Source organism: Cynocephalus volans, chromosome 5 (genome assembly GCF_027409185.1).
Source record: "Cynocephalus volans isolate mCynVol1 chromosome 5, mCynVol1.pri, whole genome shotgun sequence".
Classification (NCBI taxonomy): Eukaryota; Metazoa; Chordata; class Mammalia; order Dermoptera; family Cynocephalidae; genus Cynocephalus; species Cynocephalus volans.
The window spans coordinates 58,352,937-58,361,412 of record NC_084464.1 but is presented as its reverse complement, the minus strand read 5'-3'; positions in this window follow the sequence as shown (position 1 = coordinate 58,361,412).

The window sequence follows — 8,476 nt, the reverse complement described above, 5'->3', positions numbered from 1 at the left end:
GTTGTCATTTTGCTTTACATTTTAAATATAGCTAACTTTTAATTTTTATCAAAAATGCTTTTGGATTATTACTAAAACTATGTTTCTACATATGACAAATGAGTGCTTTGTGTTTTTGTGGGGATGACTTTCATTAGACTTGTAGTATGGCCTTTTTTGATAGTTATGCTGCTACCCAGAGCCCAGAATTTTCTTACACCTTCTTTACTCCCCAGGTCTAACTTGTAGAAAAATCGAGGGCCACAACTCTGAAATGCAGTCTTTTCCCAAGTTTCAGAAACAGCGTGACTCTAATTTTTAGTGGGTTTTTGGCTTTTTCTCAATTCTTTTAACTGGAAGGAACATTTTCTAAAGTTGACTCTTCTTTTATATTTAATTGATATAACTGATTGCTCTTTAAATCAAGTGGTATGTTTTAATGTGGGCTTGAATAAAAGCATTTGTCTTCCAGATTTGTTGACATTAAGCCATAACAGTTATCTCTTTTTCCAGCTCCCTGAAAGCAGAAAGTTTGGAAGAAGCAAAAGAGTATACTGGCAAAACAGTAGCATGAGTCTAATCTTTTGACCACCCTCCAACCCCCAGAATCTGTGTCCCCTTATCTTTTGAAAAGCCACAGGTTGTTCCAACCTCCCTCCCCAGGTCAGCAGGGGTGGATGCAGTGTAACTCTTGCCTCTCAAACAAAATGTTTCAAATGTTAGTTTCCTGTAGTCTAAGTCAAAAAATTCATTACAAATATTCATTTCAAAAAACACTTATCTCTCAAGAACACACAGCCTCAAAAACAGCAGTCACAAAAAAACATGAAGTAATTATGTAAGTACTGAAATTTCACAAGGTGAAATGTGCCAAATACAAACTGATAGAATTTTAAGAAAATAAAAACTAAGGAACTACTTGCCTTTGCTCTTATTAAAAAAAAAAAAAAAAAGTATACCCATACAATGGCTGAATCTGCAAAGAAATAACATTTCTAACCATCAAACCTAGAATATATTTTCCCATTCTCTGTTGTCTTATTTCCAAACCTGAAGAAAGTGTTTAAGATGTTAAGCTATTTGTTTATTCAACAAACCAAAATTGAGCTCCTTGTTTCCACACAACATACTAACCACTGGAAATTAAACAACAAGTATTGCTTCTTTCCCTCAATCTCCTAAGGGAGTCACAGTGGAATGGGGGTCCTGATGCACAGCCTGAGGGCTTGGGAACTTGGGTCAGGGGGCTGCTCTCTAGAGACCAACAGACCCTAAGAGTCAAAACTGGTCTAATCATCATGAGAGGAATTATTCCAAAGTTCAAGATTCTATCTTTGTTAGCAATTTCATTTCAAAATATCTCTTCCTATGTTGAAGTCCTCCACCCCAAAGCAATACAGTTGACTGGCAACAGGCACAGCTCACTAAAGTAAGACAAAACAGGAGGAAAGAAACATGTGAGCCGTGTGCTGGGACATGTTTAGTGGACAGCCCTTTCCAAAACAAACATTCGCTGAACTGAAACACACACACACACACACAAGCAATGGAGATGAGAGCAATTTTATGAAGTAATTTTGAAGAAAAGCGTCCACAACTTGAACTCTTAGATCTTGATTAAGAAAAAAACAGTATTGAATAGCAACCATAAACCACAGCCATAACAAAAGTAAGCAAAACTCCAGACAGAACTTTACCAGCCAAGCAGGAGTATTTCAGTCACCAGCTTCGTCAGCCGACAGACTGCGGCTACTACTTACATAATTATGTTTTGTAATAAATTGCTGAGATTCAAGTGATATTTCACAAGGTGCTATAGAAGTTTCCAGACAGACTGTGGGCGCACACTTCAGATGATCTCAGGGGTGGAAGATTCCACAGCATCTGTCATCAACCATCCCACTCTTTTACCTTGAATGCAGACATTATGGTAAGGGAGGAGGAGAATAAAACAAACAGTTATTGCCCGTTTACTCTGTGTGGGGGACTAAGTTTACATTAGCTCTTTTAACGCCATCAAGCAATTCTGTGCAACTGAAATGATTTCCAAAATTTTCCAGTATTCAAGAGCTTAAAGATGACCTTGCCCAATCTCACAATTAGTAGGCAGCATATTTGGGATCTGAACTTAAATCTGTCATTTACTTTTATTTTCCAATATGTCATGTGGCTTTTCTAAAATAAGAAAGAGCTGATCTTCATAAGGGGCTTAACACTTTCAGAGCATTTTCACACATAACTTTCAACTTGATGTCATAATAGTCTTACGAGGTAGGCAGAGAAGGTATCATTTTCCCTCTTTTATCAAAGATATGAAGTGTCTTTCCAAAGGTCATGCCCAAGTTATTGGAAGAACCAGACTTGCTTTTGACTCTGATCCAGGGCTTTTTAACAATGACATTGTGCCCATTTCCTCCTTTCTGTCCTCATTGGAGATGCAAAGAGCTTGTCACCATCTCTAGGGGGAAAAAAACAACCCTAAATACTAACAGTTTTGTAGTTTTCACACCCACAGAGCTACCTACTCATGTTGTGGGGAGCCTTCAGTTTTCTCCAGAAGCCCCATTTTTTAAACTTTAAATCATTTTCATTGGTTCCTCTGAATCTTGACCAGTTTCTCTAAACTGCTTTTGAATTGAATACGGTAGTTCCCCCTTATCTATGAGGAGTAAGTTCCAAGTCCCCCAGTGGATGACTGAAACCTCAAACAGTACCAAGCCTTGTACAAGCAGGTACTATGTTTTATCTATACAGTAACAGGTGGGGAGTGTAGACTGTGGATACACTGGACAAAGGGATGATTCACATTCAGGGTGGGAGGGAGCAGGAACTGTGGAAGATTTTATCACTCTACTCAGAATCATGCCCAATTTAAAACTTACAAATCGTTTCTTTCTCAAATTTTCCACCTAGTTTTTTTGGACCATGCTTGACTTCAGATAACTGAAACCGTGAAGGAATAATGGTGGATAAGGCAGCCTATTGTACTTTCCTTTTACACATGTAGGTTTCAAGTAGTGCTGAGTAATGGATGATAATTCACATATGAAATGTAAATAAGAAACAGGGATGAGCATGTGCAGATGACACCTATGTCAGAAACCTGGTCAAGGTGTGCCCGAGAATCACCCTCTTCATGAGTCATCACAAAAAGAGAATTTCACCTGACAGTCAAGCTGCCAGGATAAAGAAACTATAAATATAAATATATATATATATGTAATTTGGAAATGAACTCTAAATAAACAGGTAAACCAAAACTATTGGGACATTTGCAGCACTTCTGAGACTCTATCATGTAGAAACATCTTGAAGTACAGAAAAAAAGCACCTTGAACAAGCTTACCAATGGCAGGTATATATATAGTAGCAAAAAGTAATATGGAAATAGCATAGATGTCAAATGATAATAAAGTAGATATTAAATTATGATTAGTCTATATAAAGGAATATTATGCAAAGGAGATACATTCCAATAAAGCAAACATATTATAGAGAAACACTATAAAGAAAATCTCAAAGGAGTGGAGCTTATGAAACACAGCCAAAGAACCCAACATAATGCACACATGCATACAAGGAAATTCTCCACAATTAGTTTAAGGTACAGAATGAGATAACATTGCACATGAGTTCAAGGAAGAAAAGAAAAACTAACAGATTGACATAAAACTCCAAAAAATGAAAATAACATCATAAAATTTATAAATGAATTAGGAGTTTGAAGCAAAGAGATGTCATAAAAAGGAATGTATCAACATACACAAAGAAAAGAATTTGAGATAATCCAGCAGAAATATTGATAAAGAAAAAGAGAAATGCAAATAGAGACAAGGTAATGTAAATGGAAAATAGGCAAAGATAACTCAGAGCGAGGATAATTCCAGTCCCTGAAGTAGAGAATACAAAATAGAACTCACTTCTCCCTCCAAAAATGTATTCAGATACAGTACAAAAGCATTTCCATGAAATTCAGTGAGAAGAAAAGGTCTATAAAAAAAATAATGTAACTCAAAAATTAAGGGGTGAAGAAAAAATGGAAGGAAATATAAGGGTGATAAGATTTCATCTTTCCAGTAAGAAATAAATGCATTTTGCTTAAAATTAACAAGTAGATTCTAAAAAATAGCACTGTCTCCACCCTCAATATATTTTATTATCCCTCATTTGCATATTAGAAAGATTATCTAGAAAATAACATTTCTTGTGGAAAAAGATACTTAGAAGTTCAATAATCCCTAAGGTATCACTCAAATTGCTTTTTTCCTCTTTAATTTAAATAAAATTAAATTTAGTAATTTTAAAAGTAACTATAGTATAATTATCTACTCATAACTATATTGTTTTCTGTTGTGCTTTATATTTATCTATTCATCAATATGTCCTTACATATAGCCATTTATACTCAGAAAAATATCTGGAATAATGTTTAATTATTTACAATGATTATTTCTAGGTAGCAAAATTAGGTATGGTTTCTTTCTACTTTTATCCTTGAAATTCTCTTCTCAATTTTAATTCTTTTATAATAAACATGTATAATTTCTTTTTTTTTTTTTTTTTAATTTTATTTTGTCGATATACATTGTGGCTGATTATTGCTCCCCATCACCAAAACCTCCCTCCCTTCTCCCTCCCCCCCTCCCCCCCAACAATGTCCTTTCTGTTTGCTTGTCGTATCAACTTCAAGTAATTGTGGTTGTTATATCTTCTTCCCCCCCCCCCCGGTTTTTGTGTGCGTGTGTGTGTGTGTGTGTGTGTGTGTGTGTGTGTGTGTGTGTGTGTGAATTTATATTTTAATTTTTAGCTCCCACCAATAAGTGAGAACATGTGGTATTTCTCTTTCTGTGCCTGACTTGTTTCACTTAATATAATTCTCTCAAGGTCCATCCATGTTGTTGCAAAAGGCAGTATTTTGTTCGTTTTTATATCATGTATAATTTCTAACAAAACAAAAGAGTGACTTTAAAAAGGAGGGAGTAAGAACCAAATATAGCAAAATGCTAACAGCAGGTATTTCTGGAGATGGGAATGTGAATGATGTTATTTTAATATTTATACCTGACATTTTTCTAGTTTCTAAAAACTATTTTTCAAAGGGAAAAACAAATAAAAACACTAAAAAAAAAGCACAATGTTAAAAATGACTACAAAAAAGGATGAAATATTTTTTCTACATACTCCTCTCTATATGTTCTGTGTTCTCTACAAATAATTAGATTTATATTTGGAAAAATTAAACTTTTTGACATTGTAGTGGAGAGAGCCTGACGTAAGTTAGAAGTCAGGAGATCTGCATTCTTCCCCCAATTCTGTCATGATTAGTTTTACAAAATTTGGTGAGATATTTCCCTGGACCTCTTTTCCTCATTTATTCATTCATTCTGAAAACGTTTGCCTTGGGCCTGTTTCATGCCAGGCAAAATTTAGGCTCCAAAGATGATTATGAAGACAAATAAGCCATGGTCTGGCCCTTCAAGAATCTGCAGTCTAATTAAGGAAGACAGATAATATAAATAGTACATATTAATGTCATAATAATCCTCCTTGAGATATGAAAAATAGATTCTAGAAGCTTATGGCAAGAAGCAGAAAATTCTCCATAAGGGGATTTGGGGGACGGTCACAAACAATTTGGCATTTAGTGTGGACCTTGCCAGGGTGTGGGGAAGAACAATATTCCAGGCAGAGGAGTGGCAAGCCCAAAGCAGTGTGTGAAACTACCAGGTAAGTCAGGTGTGACTGAGAAGGTCCCCAACCTAGAGCATCAGGTGTGTGCTGGCAACTGATGTGTGTAGCTCCTCAGCCAAAGTCAAGTTTATTCTGTGCCACAGAGAGCAAGTGGATTCTTCCGTGGACAACGAGAAACCATGAAATCTTTTAATGGCAGAATCAGATTTTATTTTAGAAAGATTATTTTGCCAACAGTGGGTAGGTTAGAAGACAGAGGCCCAAGTCAGGACACCACTGAAGAGGCCATTCCTCAGTCCAGGTGAACAGTAATAAGGATCCAAGCCAAGGCAATGGCAAGGGAGGGAGTCAGAAGAGGCAAAATGAAGGGCCAGCCCATGGCTCACTTGGTAGAGTGTGGTGCTGATAACACCAAAACCAAAGGTTCAGATCCCTACATAGGGATGGCTGGTTCGCTCACTAGGGTGAGCACAGTACTAACAACAACAAGTCAAGGGTTAAGATCCCCTTACTGGTCATCTTTAAAAAAAAAAAAGGAAGAGGCAGAATTAACAGGACCTGATGCTCAAATGAGCAAGAGAGAGGAGTGAAGAGTGGAATGCCATTAAAAATTGGGTTTAGAGAAAAAGACAAAAGTTTAGGAAAAGCATATGTGACAAAAGTTAGCAGGAAAAAAAGATGATACTGATGTTTTTAGACTAAGCAATTTTGATACCATTAATCAAGAGAGAAGATACAGAAGGAGGAACAAGTCTGGAAACAAAGAGAAATGACAGAATTTAGCTGACATTTTGGTAGTATTTAGCCCAAAAAATTGGTGTCAATGTTTATGCATATTTCCATTATGTAAACATTCTCCACAAGTACTTCTACTGTCATTCAGATTTCAATAGACTTCAACATTTTTTTTCTATAAAAGGCTTGTTGTTATCATGACTGTAGAACAAATTGTGCCATAATGCTTCATACTTCTGCAAAAGCATCCCAGTACTATATCATCATATAAGTGAAGACTCAGAAATGAAAAAGCCTGACATAAAAATTCACAGTAGTTATAAGGTAAATGTTATAAAAATACATACTGAGGGCAGCCCCCACTGACAGATAGCAGGAGCATGGGGACCTTAGGAGCCAAGGCAGCCACTGCCAACAAATGTCAGGAGTGTAGGGAGCCATTGCATGAGTGGCCCACCACTGCCACAGACAACACCACCACACAGATGGTCTGTCACAGCCACTGTGACAGCCACTGCTGCTGCAAGGGCAGTCTGCTACAAGTGCTGCTACAAGAGCAAACCTCTGCCAAAGCAGCATCCACCCTTGCTGCAGCAACCACAGTCACCATGCAGGAGGCCCACCAACCATTAAATCACATTGACACAAGAAGAGTCACCAGCAGAACCTGGGGAAAGAGGTGAGCAAGTGCAGACCCATGACTCAGTAATCCAACCCACGGGGGAATTACGTTGCCCCCCTCAGTAGCACAATTGCTGGTGAGAAATACATGGACAGACCACACAACTGCCTTGATCCAGGGAGAGACACTTGCAGAACCCCGCAAGAGTGCAGAAACCAAGGATAGCCAAATAGAGTAAGGAAGAAAATTCCCAACAACCACCAACCTATTCTCCAACTGAGGGAAGCAAGTTCCCAGAAGGAGCCAATGCCTGTAGGAAAGACAGGCACAGCTAAAGACTACACTATTATATCTACTCAGAACAAATATTAGAATACCCTACTCAGTGGTCACCCATTCAATCTGAGGAGCTCCAGCATACCCCTGTGCACCAATCAGGGTGATGGGATGTTTGCCAGGTGCCAACAAGGCACACACCCCAGCCAAAAGAACAACAGGGTACCCAGGCACTTCTCTCAAAAACTCAAGAGCTTACCCACATCCTCAGTGACCCAACACAATGTCACTAAACTCAGCAAAGAATCACTAAGTGCTCGGTGCCTAGGCCACAAACAACTCTGACACTGAATACAGCCAAAGTATCCACAGGGAGACTACACTATTATATCTACTCAGAACAAATATTAGAATACCCTACTCAGTGGTCAATAGAAAACACATCTACAAGAGGAAGTCTCTCTCCTCAAAAGCCATTCCAGAGTAATAGAAGAAGCAACTGCTCCACCAGATGACTAGACATCAATGTAGAGATACTAGAAATATGAAAAAATAGAAAAGAGAGAGAAAATGTAGCAATACAAAGGAGAACAGTAATTCTCAAGTACCAGACCCCATAGAACAAGAAACCCTTGAAATGACTGAAGGAATTCAGAGCAATGATCTTAAGGAAACTCAATGAGATACAAGAAGATTCAGTTAGATAACACAATGAAATTAGAAAAACTATCCATGTTACAAAGAGGGAAATGTACAAACAGATTAATACTTTTCAAAATCATGCAGCAGAACTTCTGCAACTGAAGGATCCTTTCAACTAAATAAAAAACACAACTGAGTGCTTAAGCAGCAAGCTAGAGCAAGAATAAAAAAGAATTACTAATTTTTAAGACAGTCTTTTAAAAATAACCCAGGAAGACAAAAAAAGAATCCAAAAAATGAAGAAAACTTAAGAGAGCTAGCAAACAACCTTACGCACACAAACATCCAAATCATGGGTGTTCCAGAAGGGGAGGAAGAAGGAAAAGGCATTAAAAATATATTCAATGAAATAATAGTGAAAAACATTCCAGGTATAGGGAGAGACACAAACCTTCAGATACAAGAGGCTCAAAGGTCCCCAAACAGATTTGATTCTACAAGGTCCTCTCTGAGACACAAAATAGTCAAATT